At 45.0% G+C, this 16,223-nt stretch overlaps 1 non-coding gene across 1 annotated transcript; it reads left to right on the top strand.

Moving 5' to 3' along the window:
- trnav-cac (transfer RNA valine (anticodon CAC)) lies at positions 1-73 on the top strand. The gene has a single exon. It is a non-coding gene; the product is annotated as a tRNA-Val (tRNA).
- Positions 74-16,223: the final 16,150 nt, after the last annotated feature.

The raw sequence follows: 16,223 nt of genomic DNA, 5'->3' as shown, positions 1-16,223 counted from the left end.
GTTTCTGTGGTGTAGTGGTTATCACATTCGCTTCACACGCGAAAGGTCCCCAGTTCAATCCTGGGCAGAAACATTGTCTGGGTTTCAGTGCTTCAAATGAACTTGAGACTCAACTTTTCAGTTTGTGTTCAAGTTTACTGTCATGGGCATCCAGGTGTAAATATAATGAACATTCGCTTTTCTAGCAGTAGCGCATTGTATTTCAAACCTGGTAAAGGTAAATTAAAGAAAGAAGAATTAATAGAAATTATATATAATTTCCAGGAGAACATAAAAAGATTTAAACCTAAGGAGGTTTGTGGATAACGTACATTGCAACGTACACGGGAGAATTAGCCTTCAAACCTATTGTCATGTATTGTCGCATGAGGATGCATTGTGGTTTCAACGGAGCTCACATCTCAAATGTTCTCATTCAGACAAACATCAGGAAGAATAACCATGTGCTGCAAAATTTCAAACCTACTTTAAAATGTTAAATCGCTTTCTTTTTCCTCCTCCTGTATTCCACTCCTTCCTAGTCTCACCATACAGTCTCTCTGTTCAAATTCTCCACCACAGTATTCCAGGTTCCACCTTTTCCGTCTGCCTCTCCCCCCCCCCCTCCTTCTCTCTCCCTCTCTCTCTCTCTCACACACACACACACACACACACACACACACACACACACACACACACACACACACACACACACATTCAATCTCTCTGCTTCTCTTTGTTTGCTCTGTCGCGAGCAGCACCACAGCCACCCCACGTCAGCCGCGCAAATATTTATGCTTCGTACAGTTTAAGCCGCAGTGGAAACAGTTGGTAACATCAACACCTAATATTTTCAGGTCTCGAACCAGCGATCTTCTGATGATATTGCAGCGCAGACAGAAGCCAAGTATCTTACCATTGGTATCGCACATTCCATTCCTGTTAAAGGACCAGGGAGGAAGGACTGATCACAACGCTGACATCGCAGTTCTGCGGGAATATCCGAAAGTATGGTTAAAACCTTCCTGTGTAATGACGGTAATGTAGAACAGGAAAACTGGATACTGTTTAGTTTTGAAACGAGGTGACGGTGGGAGATCGCATATCGGTATAGAGTTGGGATCACGGTCCTTTTCAATATATCGAATTTGTTGTGATTCCATGTAAAATTAAAGCATGGGCGAAATATCCCGAGCCCGCATAAGGGTCAGTAACTGGCCGTGGAGGTTCTCCTGCAATGTGAACATCAGGAATAAATACTTATCTCGGAATACGCTCCGCTCCTGACTCAACGTGTATTGTTCCTCCGAAATACCTCCCATCTTTCCCCAGTTACATTCTTAACTATATCACCTTATAAAACCTTACAGCCAATCATTCTAATCAAACCGGCCACAATTTTATTGTTTAAGATTTCGGCAACGTAATGACCAGAGATGCTTTACTCCAGGATCCCCACAGTGATGTGAAACGGTTGAAATGTATGCCACTGAAAAGTGATCAGTGAAAATGTATCCTGGGATATCGTGGAGTCCAGTTGAAAAATAACACCTCGACCTTGGACGTTAAGGAACAGATGGATGGTATATTGACAGTGGTAATTTGTCCCGCTCAGCAGTCACGAGTTTGCGTGTAAAATTCCATGGCAACATTTGAGGTTTTGTGATTCTCCGGTCCGGATCTTGTGCCGCTTTTCCACCGCCTCATGTACAGTGACATGCAAATGTTCGGGCAGCCCTGGTCAAAGTTTCTGTTTCTGTGAATAGCTCAGTGAGAAGAAGCTGAACTGATCTCCAAAGTCATAAAGTTAAAGAGGAAACATTCTTTTTCTGCATTTTAAGCAAGATTAGTGTATTATTTTCGTTTTGTACAATTTCAGAGTGAAAGAAAATAAAAGGAGCACCAATCAAAAGCTTGGGCACCCCAAGAGAATTGAGGTCTCAGAGAACCTTTACCAGTGTCTCAGACCTTTATGAGCTTGTGAGGGCTCTGGCGTGTTTACTGTCGTCGTTAGGAAAGGCCAGGGGATGGAAATTTCAAAGCTTCATAAATACCCTGACTCCTCAAACCTTGTCCCAACAATCAGCAGCCATGGGCTCCTCCTGGCAGCTGCTTAGAAAATAAATAAATGATGCCCGAAAACAAGAGACGGCTATAAGAAGATAGCAAAGGGTTTTCAGGTAGCCGTTTCCTCAGTTCGTAATGTAATTAATAAATGGCAGTTAACAGGAGCGGTCTGGAATAACAAGAACACTTTCCGAGAGAACTGCTCGTAGGATTGCTAGAAAGGCAAAACAAAACCCCCGTTTGACTACAAGAGACCTTCAGGAAGATGTAGCAGCCTCTGGAGTGGTGGCGCACTGTTCTACTCTGCAGCGACACCTGCACAAATATGACCGTCATGGAAGAGTCATCAGAAGAAAACCTTTCCTGCGTCCTCACCACAAAATTCAGCGTCAGACGTTTCAAAAGAAACATCTAAACAAGCCTGATGCATTTTGGTAACAAGTCCTACGGACTGATGAGTTTAAAATAGAACATTTCTTAAGTGTTCTATATGCATAGAAAGGTAAAATATATACTATAGACTAAGACAAACGTTTGACTAACTGACGCTAAATAAACCGATATGCCTGTTCCGACTTCAAACCCGTTTTAAAAACGGTCTCAAGAACGGAACTCCCTCATAACCCAGGAACTGTCTGTACTTTAAATTCCTCTCTAGATTACTTTTCATACGTAATACAATGTAAATAGTTGGTATACTGCATTGCTTGGGGAATAATGACAAGAAAAATAGTCTGTACATGCTCAAACAACGAGTGCTGGAGAGAGAACTTCTGGGTTTTCTTGATCCACGGTTGGTTGAATCCGCGCATGCGGAATCCGCGGATAAGAAGGTCCGAGTGTACACTTTGTTGAAGGCGTAGACTAGATTATAAATGGGCAGTAAATTCAAATATCGAAGGTGCAAAGACAATTGGGAGACCCTGTGCAGGATTGCCGAAAGGGTAAACACAGGCTGAGTTGGTAGTAAGGACGACAAATGCAATGCCATCATTCATTTGGAGAGAACCAGAGTACAAGAGTGAGGCTGTAATGTTGAGTCTCTATAATGCATTGGTCAGACCGCGCCGGGAACAAGATGAACAGTCTGTGTCCCTTATTTAAGAACTGATGCCCTGGCATTGGAAAGGGTCCGGAAAACGGTGACGAGAAAGATCCCGGAACGAAAGCTTTAATGTATGAGGATCGTTTTATGCCTCTGCCCCTGTACTCGTTGGAGATTAGAAGAAGGAGTTAGGGTTTTCTTTGAAAACTATCAAATACTGAAAGGCCTAGGTAGACTGGACATGGAAAGGATGATTCCAATTGTGGGTGAGTTTAGAGTCAACAGAGCACAACCTCAGAATATTGGGACGCCCTTTAGGACAGGGATGAGGAGGAAGTTGTGTCATCAGAAGGCTATCGATATGTGGATTTCATTGCGTGGATATCTGTGGAGTCAACTCAATTGGTAATATTTTAGAAACTTAGAAATCCTACAGCATAATACAGGCCCTACAGCATAATACAGGCCCATCGGCCCACACAACTGAGCCGAACATGTGTATAATTTAGAAATTACCTGTGGCTATATATAGCCCTCTACTTTTCTAAGCTTCATGTACCTGTCCAGGAGGCTGTTAAAATACCCTTTTAAATCCACCTCCACCATCGTCGCCGGCAACCCATTCCACGTACTCACCACTCTCTACGAAAAAAAAACCCTAAACCTGACATCTCCTCTGTACCTACTCCCAAGCACCTAGAAACTGTGCCCTCTCGTGCTAGCCATTTCAGCCCTGGAAAAAGCCTCTGACTATCCACACGATCAATTCCTCTCATCCTCTTGTACACCTCTATCAGGTCACCTGTCATGCTCCATCGCTCCAAGGAGAAATTGCCGAGTTCACTCAACCTATTCTCATAAGGCATACAGTCCCATTCAGGCAACATCCTTGTAAATCTCCTCTGCACCCTTTAAATAGTTTCAGCATCATTCGTGTAGTAAGGTGATCAGAACTGTGTACAGTACTCCAAGTGGGATCAGACCAGGGTCTTATAAAGCTGTAACATTACCTCTCGAATCCTATTCTTAAGCGGAGATAGACAAGTATTTGATTATGAGGCGTGTTAGAGGTGACGGCGAGAAGGCAGGAGAATGGCACTGAGAGAAAATATATCAGCCATGATGGAACGGACGGAATGGCTGAATTCTGCATCTACATCGTCTGGTATTACGGCCAAATGATTAACAAACGTTAATAGAAAAACGTTGATTTTCATGATTCCCGGCCAAGCACTCTATGTGACAAAAGGTGAAGGCTCGGAATTCTAATAAGTGATAACTTCAATATTTCATACCCCAGATAAACCTGCCTCGACTAGGATTGGATTCGAATCCACGCGTGCAAAACACAACGGATTAGCAGTTCATCGCCTTAACTTTGCGGCCACCTCGTCAGCTCTTCAGCCATTTGTGTTTTATTGCTATGAGTTTCTTTCCGATCACTTGCAACCCCTGCTTATGATTCACACGTTTGTTTTCATATTCCAGCTGTATTTTCCTTGGCTGCCATGGTTACCAGAATTCCTGGGCATGGGTAAGGAAGGCCTCGAGCGATATGCCCCAATCACAGGAGAATGGAACTATCTTTTATAGACACCTCAGACGCTCTGATCGTGCTGAGTTAAAAGTATCGATTCCGCGCAGTTTAAACTCGAGAACTTGTAAGTGTTTTCAGTTGTGCAATGAGCAGTGGGCAGGTGTGCAAATATCTGAGGTCCATTTTTAACTACTTTATATCCAAACACAACTACATTGTAAGATATGACAAATTTCCCATGAATCAAGCATTTTAAAACGGAGGTATAAAATTAAATATTCTTTATTAGACTGACTTAACTTTATTACACTCTTCACATACACAAGGAGCAACAATCCTTACGTTATATCTCAGTCTAAATGTACAATGCGCAACTTTATAGTAAGTTATAATAAATATATGTACAACTCTATAGTTAATATAACATAGATATACAGTTGCGTTAGCGTAAATTAACAGTCAGATGTCCTGGTGGAAGAAGCTGTCCTGGAGCCCGTTCGTCCTGGCTTTTATGCTGCTGTACCGTTGGCCGAATGGTAGAAGCTGGATCAGCTTGTGATTGGGTTGACTCGGGACTGGAATGGTCTTTCGGACGCTTTACACACAGTTGTCTCTGTAAGTGTCCTAGATAGTGAGAAGTACACATCTATAGATATGCTGGACTTTCCGCAGCGCTCTCTGCAGGGTCCTGCGATTGAGAGAAGGACAGTTCCCAAAAGTGCCAGTGATGCAGCCAGTCAGGATACTCCCAAATGTGCCTCTAATGAAAGTTCTTAGGATCTGGGGCCCACGCCAAATTTCTTCAACCGTCTGAGGTGAAAGAGGCGCACAGCCGGTATGTACAGACCACGTGAGTTCCCCGGTGAAGTTTATGCCGAGCAACTTAAAGCCGTTCAACCCCTCAACCCAGGTACATTGAGGCATACAATAGGGAAGAGCCTGTCATTTGCTTAGTACAACTGAAAATACATTTATTGACATGTTTCGTTTTAATTAAGTTGTGGCACGTTAGTAAATTAATTCAACCGAAACATTTAAAAATCTCCTGATTGCAAAAACGTGTCTTCGCACTTAATACAGCGTAATTGCAGCTAATAATAATAATAATAATAATAATAATAATAATAATAATAATAACAATAATAATAATAATAATAATAATAATAATAATAATAATAATTTAGTGATCCCGCGTGGCCTAGTGGATAAGTCATCGGACTAGCAACCTGAAGGTCACTGGTTCGAGCCTCAGCCGAGGCAACATGTTTGTGTCCTTGAGCAAGGCACTTAAGAACACATTGCTCTGTGACGACACCGGTGCCAAGCTGCTTGGGTCCTCGTGCCCTTCGTTTGGACAACATCGGTGGCGTGGAGAGGGGAAGGCTTGCAGCCTGGACAACAGTCGGTCTCTCATACAAACCTGCCCAGGCCTGCGCCCTGGAAAAATCTTCTAAGGCGCAAATCCATGGTCTTACGAGACTAACGGATCCCTATTATTAGTGATCCCGAATGGGAAATTCTTTCATTAGAGCAGTAACTTTTAAAAACACACTATCGAAGAATTTAAGACTCTTTGGATATATAGGGATTGTTAATGTTCCTGAGATTTAGCTAAAATCAGCAAGAAGGAGTTTCCAGCGCCGGGAGAAATTCAGCCAAAATATTCTGATCTAGGTCTAAGTTCAAAGTCAAGCAATGTTCTTGTTAAGTGTTTTTAGTTACATACTCTGTGTCTATATAATGAAGCGTGTCTACAAGCTAGGCAGAGCCCCTACACACCGCTCTCAGGTGCAGAGGCTCTCTGTGATATCATGTATAATAAAGTCCTTTAGTCTGAAACATTTCTCTGAGTCTGCCTGATTTGTTCTGTCTGCTGCTCCAGAGATTTATCTGCAACAGATTGGCGACGTGGATGGGATCCTCAATTTAGTCTCCTAGCTGAAAGGGGGAGGCTGGAAGAGCGGGATCCAGAAAAGGAACCCTAAGCGGAAAAGGAACAGCAAGACTAAAAGGAGCCGACCAAGTTGGGAAGGGAAATCAGTCTTCTAGCTGAAAGGGGGAGACTGGTGCCCTGAGTCATAGCTGAAAGGGGACGGCAAGGGGTGCTCGTATTGGTACCAAGGTAGCTACCGATCAATTCCATAACCGAACTCAGAGACCTGTGGAAAGACAGAGGAAACACACCGGTGAGCGCTCTCGATATGATTCCGTGTGACATAATACAAACGCTCGGTATAGTTGCCCCCAGGGTCGCCAGCGGACACCGTACTAAGAGGAACCGGGGATACCCTGTAGGCTGTAACCTTTAGCAGTGATCTCTACGGGTGGTCTCAAGGAGGCTGGCCCTATGGGGCAGTTTTAAGATCCCCCTGATTCAGAGTTAGTGGGAAGTAATGGTTAACGGGAATGGGGACCCTAATTGGGATTTTGAGCATGATGGGACGTTTCGAAAAATGGATGGAGGTGGCCAAGAAGCACCAACTCACCCAAACTGAAAGAGAAGGAGGAGCAGGGGCAGGAGCTGTAGGGCGACGGGACCTAGAGGTTGAGACAGGGGGTGGAAGGGATGGGGCGACTGGATCTAAAGTCAGCACGCGCTTGCGAACGCGCCGTGGCGGGGAATCTCAGCCTGTGCCAGACTCGCAGATACTGCAAGCGCCAAAGCTCATGATTGGATACGTAACCATACTCAAACCCTGGACTCCCTCTGAGGACCGGGATATTGTGGTTGAAGCCCCTAACCCGTTAGAATGGCCGGCTGCATTCCTCAGTCGGCGAGAACAAATGTGTGAGATTTGCAAATCATAGAACATTACTGCGCAGAAACAGGCCTTTTGGCCCTGCTTGGCTGTGCCGAGCCATTTTTCTGCCTAGTCCCACTGACCAGCACCTGGGCTATATCCCTCCAAGCCCCTCTCATCCACATACCTGTCCACGTTTTTCTTAAATGTTAAAAGTGAGCCCACATTCACCACTTCATCTGGCAGCTCATTCAACACTTCCACCGCTCACTGTGTGAAGAAGCCCCCACCCATGTTCCCTTTAAACTTTCCCCTTCACCCTTAACCCATGACCTCTGTTTTTTTTCTCCCCTGGTCACAGTGGAAAAAGCCTGCTTTCATTCATTCTGTCTATACCCTGTCACCACCGAGAGACTGGCCCGGATCTGGAATGATGAGCAGACCTCCGGCGCATGCGCAAGCATTGTGCAAAACGGCAGCTGACCTGTATGAGAGAGTGCGACAGGCACAGTGGGAAGCGAGATTTTGCATCCTTTCCAACCCGGTGATGGGGTATATGTAAAGGAACTAAAAAAGCTCTCTCTTTCTCCTAGGTGGAAGGTCCCTTACACAGTGCTGATAGTATCCCGAACCGCGGTGAAGGTTGAAGGAAACGGAGAATGGATTCACGCTACTAGGTGCAAACGGCACTAGGAGTTGGAAGACAAGAAAGCTTGGAGCTGACAAACCAGATGCGTTTATGGGGACTGATACTGCGGGGAGTCAGTGTGACCTTGTCCAGAAATACCTCTTTGTCTTTATGACACACTTATGACAGTCATTAAGGTGAAGAGTTTGACTCTTGTTGGGTGTGTGCAAAGATACCTCAGCATGCTGCCCACCCCTGGAAGGGGTCCCCATGAACGAAGCTAAAAGCTTTCTGTGCAACTTATGAAACTATTTGACACATCCTGTTCCAGCTTTAGAACGAGAGATTGGCAGAAGGACTGTGATATCAGCGAAGGGGATTGGAGATATGCTTGTTTCAAGGGATGGTACCACCCTACCCCGACGGAGGGAAAAGAATGCTCTCCTTCGAATTAGTAAATACACAGAAAACTGTAAATGGAATTTGTTATTGCAATACGGCGGGGGGAATTGGGAGATTTTTGGGTCGTAGTTCTTGTACTGAACGGAGAGTGGGTCCTCCTCCGCTTACTCCTAATGGGACTTACTGGGTATGTGGGGAAAGAGCTTGTCCTTGGCTTCCAAGGCCGCCAGGTGAAAGTGGGAATGTGTCCCCAGGAAACTGGACGGGCTGCTGTTATCTGGCCTATATATTGCCTTCCATGCATCCTATAAAAGATATATCGCAACATCCTTATTGAAGGCGAAGTAAGCGAGGGATGACTGAAAGTGAAAGGTTTTGGATGATAGTATTTCCCTCATATGGTGTGGCCCGAAATTCGCGAGAAATTATTAATATGGCAAACGCTCAAAAGAAATTGGCCAATGGCACTGCCGATGCCTACCTGACGTGCAAGTGACGCAAGTGAAAGACCTAACAGCAGAGGTAGATGCCCTTGGAATGGTAGCCTTCTAAAATATAATGACCCTGGACTTGCTCTGAGCTGAAAAAGGAGGGACATGAGCCGCGGTAGGGCAGGAATATAGTACTTTTATTCCCGATGCCTCAGAAAACATAACTGACCTTAGTCAACACATAGTGGGAAAGATTAAGGAGATTAGGAAGATAGGGAAGCAGCTTAAGAATTTTTTTCTGGCTGGGGAGGCTGGATTACCCATCGGATAATTATAGTGGCATATTATGTGTTTTAGGGTGCTGAGTATGTGGAGCATCACGATTATATTGTGACCATTTAATGAAAAGAGCCTTACTCGGGCCTGAAAATGACCCTATGATACCCCGGATGGTGAGAGAATTGTGCAGTAGCGAAACAGGTGGGCAGAGGAGGTTCATAATGGCAAAAAATACCCTTCCCGGAGGGATATGAACCTCCTATGAGGAAGAAGAGGAGTACTGATCTGAAAGGATCAATAACGAGGGAATTGTGGACGTATTGTGGAAGACTCTTTGGATATGTAGGGGTTAACCTACAGGGGTTAACTCTGAGTCTAGATCAGAGAAGAGTACCCAGACAGTGGAAAACATCCTGTATTGTCCCGGTACCGAAGAAACCACAACCAAAGGAGTTGAATGACTTCAGACCTGTTGCCTTGACGTCGCACGTGATGAAGACCATGGAGCGGCTGATAATACAGAATCTGAGGCCACAAACCAGGCACGCCCGGGATCCGCTTCAGTTTGCGTATAAGGAGAAGGTGGGAGTGGAGGATGCTATCACGTATTTGCTGCACAAATCACTCTCTCACCTAGATGGGGTCAGTTGTGCTGTGAGGATTACATTCCTTGACTTCTCTAGTGCCTTTAACACCATCCAGCCCAAGATCTTAAAGCACAAACTAACGGAGATGGGAGTAGACTCTCACATGGTGGATTGGATAGTGGACTACTTGACAGAGAGACCTCAGTATGTGCGGTTGGGAGACTGTAGGTCTGACACGGTGGTCAGCAGCACAGGAGCGCCACAGGGAACCGTACTCTCTCCGGTCCTGTTCACCCTGTACACATCAGACTTCCAATATAACTCGGAGTCCTGCCATGTGCAGAAGTTCGCTGATGACACGGCCATAGTGGGGTGTGTCAGGAATGGACAGGAGGAGGAGTATAGGAAACTGATACAGGACTTTGTGATATGGTGCAACTCAAACTACCTGCGTCTCAATATCACCAAGACCAAGGAGATGGTGGTGGACTTTAGGAGATCTAGGCCTCATATGGAGCCAGTGATCATTAATGGAGAATGTGTGGAGCAGGTTAAGACCTACAAGTATCTGGGAGTACAGTTAGATGAGAAGCTAGACTGGACTGCCAACACAGATGCCTTGTGCAGGAAGGCACAGAGTAGACTGTACTTCCTTAGAAGGTTGGCGTCATTCAATGTCTGCAGTGAGATGCTGAAGATGTTCTATAGGTCAGTTGTTGAGAGCGCCCTCTTCTTTGTGGTGGCGTGTTGGGGAGGAAGCATTAAGAAGAAGGACGCCTCACGTCTTAATAAGCTGGTAAGGAGGGCGGGCTCTGTCGTGGGCAAAGTACTGGAGAGTTTAACATCGGTAGCTGAGCGAAGGGCGCTGAGTAGGCTACGGTCAATTATGGAAAACCCTGAACATCCTCTACATAGCACCATCCAGAGACAGAGAAGCAGTTTCAGTGACAGGTTACTGTCGATGCAATGCTCCTCAGACAGGATGAAGAGGTCAATACTCCCCAATGCCATTAGGCTTTACAATTCAACTGCCAGGACTTAAGAACTTTTTTTTAAAGCTATTATTAATGCTTTTTTGAGTTAGTGATTTAGATGCATATCATATTATTACTGAGTTAAGTATTGTATGTAATGAGTTTTTGCTACAACAAGTGTATGGGACATTGGAAAAAATGTTGAATTTCCCCATGGGGATGAATAAAGTATCTATCTATCTATCTATCTATCTATCTATCTAACCTAATTGCTTGTGAATGCTCTTAAAATTTAGCTGACGTCTTTGCAGGTCTTGGAATTCAGCTAAAGTCCTTACAAGGAAGATGCTGTGACCCCGCATTTACGTAAAGCTCTTGTTTGTTGCAATCTCGTTCTAAGATCAAAGTCACGTTGTTCGTTGAAATTTAGTCCTAAGTTCGAAGTCAAGCAATGCTCTTATTAAGTGCTTTCAGTCAGGTACTCTGTGTCTATATAATGAAGCAGGTCTGCAAGACAAACAGAGCCCCCAAGCACCGCTCTTAGGTAAAGAGGCTCTTCGTGATATCACGTATAAAAAAATGTCCTTTAGGCTGAAACGATTCTCTGAGTCGGCCTGATTTGTTCTGTCTGCTGGTCCTGAGATTTATCCGCAACAAAACTACCTGTCGTATATGAACTTTATGTCAACTTGTATATCTACAGCATATTCTACCTGTTAATATTATTGTATTGTTTTGATATTATTTTATATGCTGTATGTGATATATGTTCTGTGTTTTGCACCTTGGTCCCTGTTTCGTTTCGCTGCATACATGTGTACAGATCAATAAAAATATATCTGAACTTCAGCTTTAAGTTGGACTTGAGTGTTGGACAATTTCGATATTTCACTCTGACGCGATCATTAGACCATAAGACCATCAGCATAATTAGGCCCTTCAGCCCATCGTGTCTGCTTCGCCATTTCATCATGGCTGAACCCGGAATCCACACAACTCTATAAATCTGCCTTCTCATCACATCCTTCGTCGCCCTGGGCTATCAGGAAGCGATCAACTTCTGTCTAAAATATACCCACGGACTTGGCTTCCACCTCAGTCTGTGGCTGAGCTCTCCACAGAGGCACTATTCTCCAGATAAAGAAAATCCTCTTTGTCTCTGTTCTAAAAGGTGATCCATCAATTTTGAGGATGTGCCCTCGTCCGGGGTACCCCCACTATAGGAAACATGCCCTCCACATCCACCCTATCTAGTCAATTCAGAATTAGTTAGGTTTCAGTGAGATCCCAGTGTATACTTCTAAATTCCAGTGAATACACACCCAAAGCTGCCGAACGCTCTCCATATGCCAGTCCAGTCCTTCCCGGAATCATTCTCGTGAATGCGCTCTCGACTCTCCAATAACAACAGATCCTTTCTGAGATCTGGGGCTCATAGCTGATGACGTCACTCCAAGTGTGACCTGACTACTGACTTATAAAGGCTCAGCATCATCTCCTTGCTTTTATATCCTGTTCCACCTGAAGTAAATGCTGGCATTGCATTTCCCTTCTTTACCACAAACTCAGCCCGCAGCTTCACCTTCTGCAAGTCTTGCACGGGGACGCCCAAGTTCATCTGCATCCGGATGTTTGAATTTTTCCCCATTTTGATAACAGTCCGCACTATTGTTCCTTTTACCAAAATGATTATCATTCTTTTCTCCACACGGTATTCCATCAGCCACATTTTTGCCCACTCTTGCAATTTGTCTAAGTTCTGCTGTAATCGCATTGCCTCCTTGGCAGTACCTACCCCTCCTGCTATCTTTGTATCATCTGAAAACCTTGCCACAAAGCCATCAATTCCATTATCCAAATCAATGGCAGAAGTTGGAACAGTAGCGTTCCCAGTACTGACCTCTGAGGAACACCACTAATCACTGGCAGCCAGCCACTGCTGCCTCCTGTCCGTCAGCCAGTCCGCAATGCATGCTGGTATCTTCCCTGTTACGCCGATACTTCCTGAAATTTGAAGTCTTCGCAATTGGAACAGAATTTGAATCTATTGGAATGATGAAGGACATTGAGAATGGCTGATGCTCAAATTGGCGAATGTGCTTATTTACAAAACTATCTGATATGTTTGTAGAGAATTGCTTAATGTAAATAACCCCGGCACTGACATGGACTCGACATTTGACTTACCTCAGCTCCGAAGGCAGACAGAATATCATACATCATCGACCTAATTTCGATGTAATCCGACATATTGATGAACTGTGGACATTATCTCACGAACAGTGGTCGATCTGCATGGCTGTTGGCGTACTCTCGTTTCGTATCACATACCTGCCAGCGCACATACACATTGTGGTTCATTACCACACTGCGCGAATTTATCTAATTTACAAAATGTACTTTTCAGGAGTGGGGATCACTGATAGTGTTCAGTGTGCATCACCACTCAAACTTGTAGTCTGACACCTTCTGAGGCGCCGACGTTGCTCCTCTCAAGCACATTAATCCCCGGTCCCAGCACTGAGCCGGTAACTTTGTATAGAATATTGTATGAGATCATAACAAAAAACAACATTCAGTGTCTCCCTACCTCCAACAGCGCGTGATGCAGGAAGGTCCTTATCACCCATATACTTCGTAGATGAAAGGTGTAAGACAATCTTCCACACGGCTCTTTCAATCCTGAATATCATAGCGAATACTCGGGTCATACTAATCTCTGCTAACGGAAAGAAAACCTCACTGACATCCTCTTCTATTTCATTGGTGATGTCGATTGCCCAGTGAAGGTGCAACTTTGTAATCTCTCCGAATAAGTCTGAGAAGTTTCATCCGAACAAGCGGCTTCGGTCCCCACACAGAAGTAATGTGGAGGCACAGGCGGCTCCAAACGCTTAAATATCAGCGTTTTCAGTGGTGATAGAGGTGATTTTTATCTGCTTGTTTGGAGTAGCCATATCATATATAACAGTGACTCTCCACCAGCTATAACAGAATACATAATCAGTGACGTTAGAGTCGCGTCACTACCCCATTGCCGGGATGCTGCATCAATTGTTTGGTTTCAATGACGTCACATTCAGGAAGGAATCACAGCCTGTAAGGTTAGACAAAGACTAACGGGTCGACATTAGACTGGACGCATGATGAGAAAGGTTATTGAAGAATTATTCTGTGAAAAGTAAAGGCAAGCGCAGCATCAGTAATGTTGTAGTCAGTGGGAATCAGCACAACGCTGTGTAACAAATGCAGTTACGGAACGCAGCGGGACCTCTTCACTGAGTTACTGTGGGACAACGAAAGGACCCTCCTGGAGCGATGCTCTCCGCGGGCGAGAGGAGCGCTGACGTCACTCCCTCGGGGGTGGGGTGTTCTGTTGTGGAATGTGAATGAAGGAGCTTCATGATCCAGCTGCTCAGTCTATCAGCTGGGGAACAGGTGGCACCGGAGCGGAACATCAACCCTTGTGTGTTCATTGGCTGTAGGTAACGTCATTCATTGCACAGCCCGCCTACCCGTGACGGAGAATTCGTGTCTCCTATAAGTTAGCAGGGTATCGTGGTCCGAGTCACACGCTGATGTGAACTGCACAACGGGAGATAATTCTAGCAATCGAACATGAGTCGACCGGCGATCCTACAGGTGAAAGACGTTTGTTACCCTGTTCTAGCGGTGTTTGGTTTACCCGGTAAGTCGTATTAATACATTGTCTAACAGCTATTGGCCTTCGGCAGGACATTGTTACTTTTTATGAAGGATGATCTGAAGATGCGCCGCAATGTGTCCATTGTACAAGCTGCTCAATAGGCGCTGTATCGTTCCCTGTCCACACGGCCGGTGAGGAGACTTTCCTCTGGACACAAGAGGGCGTTTCCTCATGTCCGGTGCAAAGGGAACGGAGGGATGCCAACGCTGAAATAGCAGTAGTGTTTCTCTCAGCAGGTAATGTCTGTCGCGAATTTTGATATAATTCCCGTACGAAGGTGAGTAGAATTGTAAACAATACTACGGATTCGGCTTCAATTACGTATTGTTCAACCTCAACTCGATAACTCAGCCCCAGTGCTCAGAGTCCTGATTTGTGATGGCCGATGTGCAAAATGACCTCTGTGCCACCCGGTTTACCCAGTGTTTTACTTTAAATGAATGATGAATCTGTATTTACAGCTCCGTTTCTTTTATGCGGAGCACCTCACAACCTACCATTCACCATGCAATGGTAACCTGGTTTATCCTCCTGCAGGGCAGCACATTAGCCAGGCTCCCAGTAAATTACACGTGCTGTTTCTCAGCCCGTTTCCAGCTGGTGAAGATCACACTGCGAAGTGCCTTTCCGTCCTGCCTATGCTCACTCTCAGACCACCGTACTAAACAGAAATACATTTGAACATATTTCAGAAATAAGTTGTAAGATTCCCCTGTCTTCCTCCCTTAGTGATGTCTTTACCTGCTTTTGTTTTTTTCTCTGTTGCAGCTAATTTGTTAACAATTATTATTCTGTCCCGGGGGAAATGCGGTCTTTCCAAATGCATCTCTGCCTACATGACGATGATGGCTGTGTCAGATCTATCGGTCATTCTCACCAATGTCCTTGTCTATGAGATTTTAATATTCCGCCTGTCAAGTTCATTTCTGCATTATACGGAAGTCCTTAAAGCCACGATCTACGTGCTGGCGGTCACTCTGGAACTATCACGGCGGTACACGGTGGCCTTCACCTGTGATCGATATGTTGCCATATGTTGTCAGAAGTTTAAAACAAAATACTGCAGAGTGAAGACAGCCAGAATCCTGGCAGCAGTAATACTGGCGGGGCTTTGTTTGGAGAATATACCCCTCTTGTTTGCATTTCAACCTCAACGAATAATTGGAAATATTTCGTGGAGTATTCGCCCGAAATTGGACATCTTCAACTCTCCAACGTTTGTCGCGCTCAGCAGATTCAAATGCTTTCAAAACCTGTGCGCATCCGGTTTAATAATTCTGTTTAATGGGATGACGGCCAGGAGGAGGAGTATAGGAAACTGATACAGGACTTTGTGATATGGTGCACCTCAAACTACCTGCGTCTCAATATCACCAAGACCAAGGAGATGGTGGTGGACTTCAGGAGATCTAGGCCTCATATGGAGCCAGTGATCATTAATGGAGAATGTGTGGAGCAGGTTAAGACCTACAAGTATCTGGGAGTACAGTTAGACGAGAAGCTAGACTGGACTGCCAACACAGATTCCTTGTGCAGGAAGGCACAGAGTCGACTGTACTTCCTTAGAAGGTTGGCGTCATTCAATGTCTGTAGTGAGATGCTGAAGATGTTCTATAGGTCAGCTGTGGAGAGCGCCCTCTTCTTTGTGGTGGCGTGTTGGGGAGGAAGCATTAAGAAGAGGGACGCCTCACGTCTTAATAAGCTGGTAAGGAAGGCGGGCTCTGTCGTGGGCAAAGTACTGGAGAGTTTAACATCGGTAGCTGAGCGAAGGGCGCTGAGTAGGCTACGGTCAATTATGGAAAACCCTGAACATCCTCTACATAGCACCATCCAGAGACAGAGAAGCA

The sequence above is a fragment of the Hemitrygon akajei genome, unplaced genomic scaffold (assembly GCF_048418815.1).
Source record: "Hemitrygon akajei unplaced genomic scaffold, sHemAka1.3 Scf000057, whole genome shotgun sequence".
Taxonomy (NCBI): domain Eukaryota; kingdom Metazoa; phylum Chordata; class Chondrichthyes; order Myliobatiformes; family Dasyatidae; genus Hemitrygon; species Hemitrygon akajei.
Note: the sequence above shows the minus strand (reverse complement) of the source record. Positions and strands in the feature narration are given on the sequence as shown.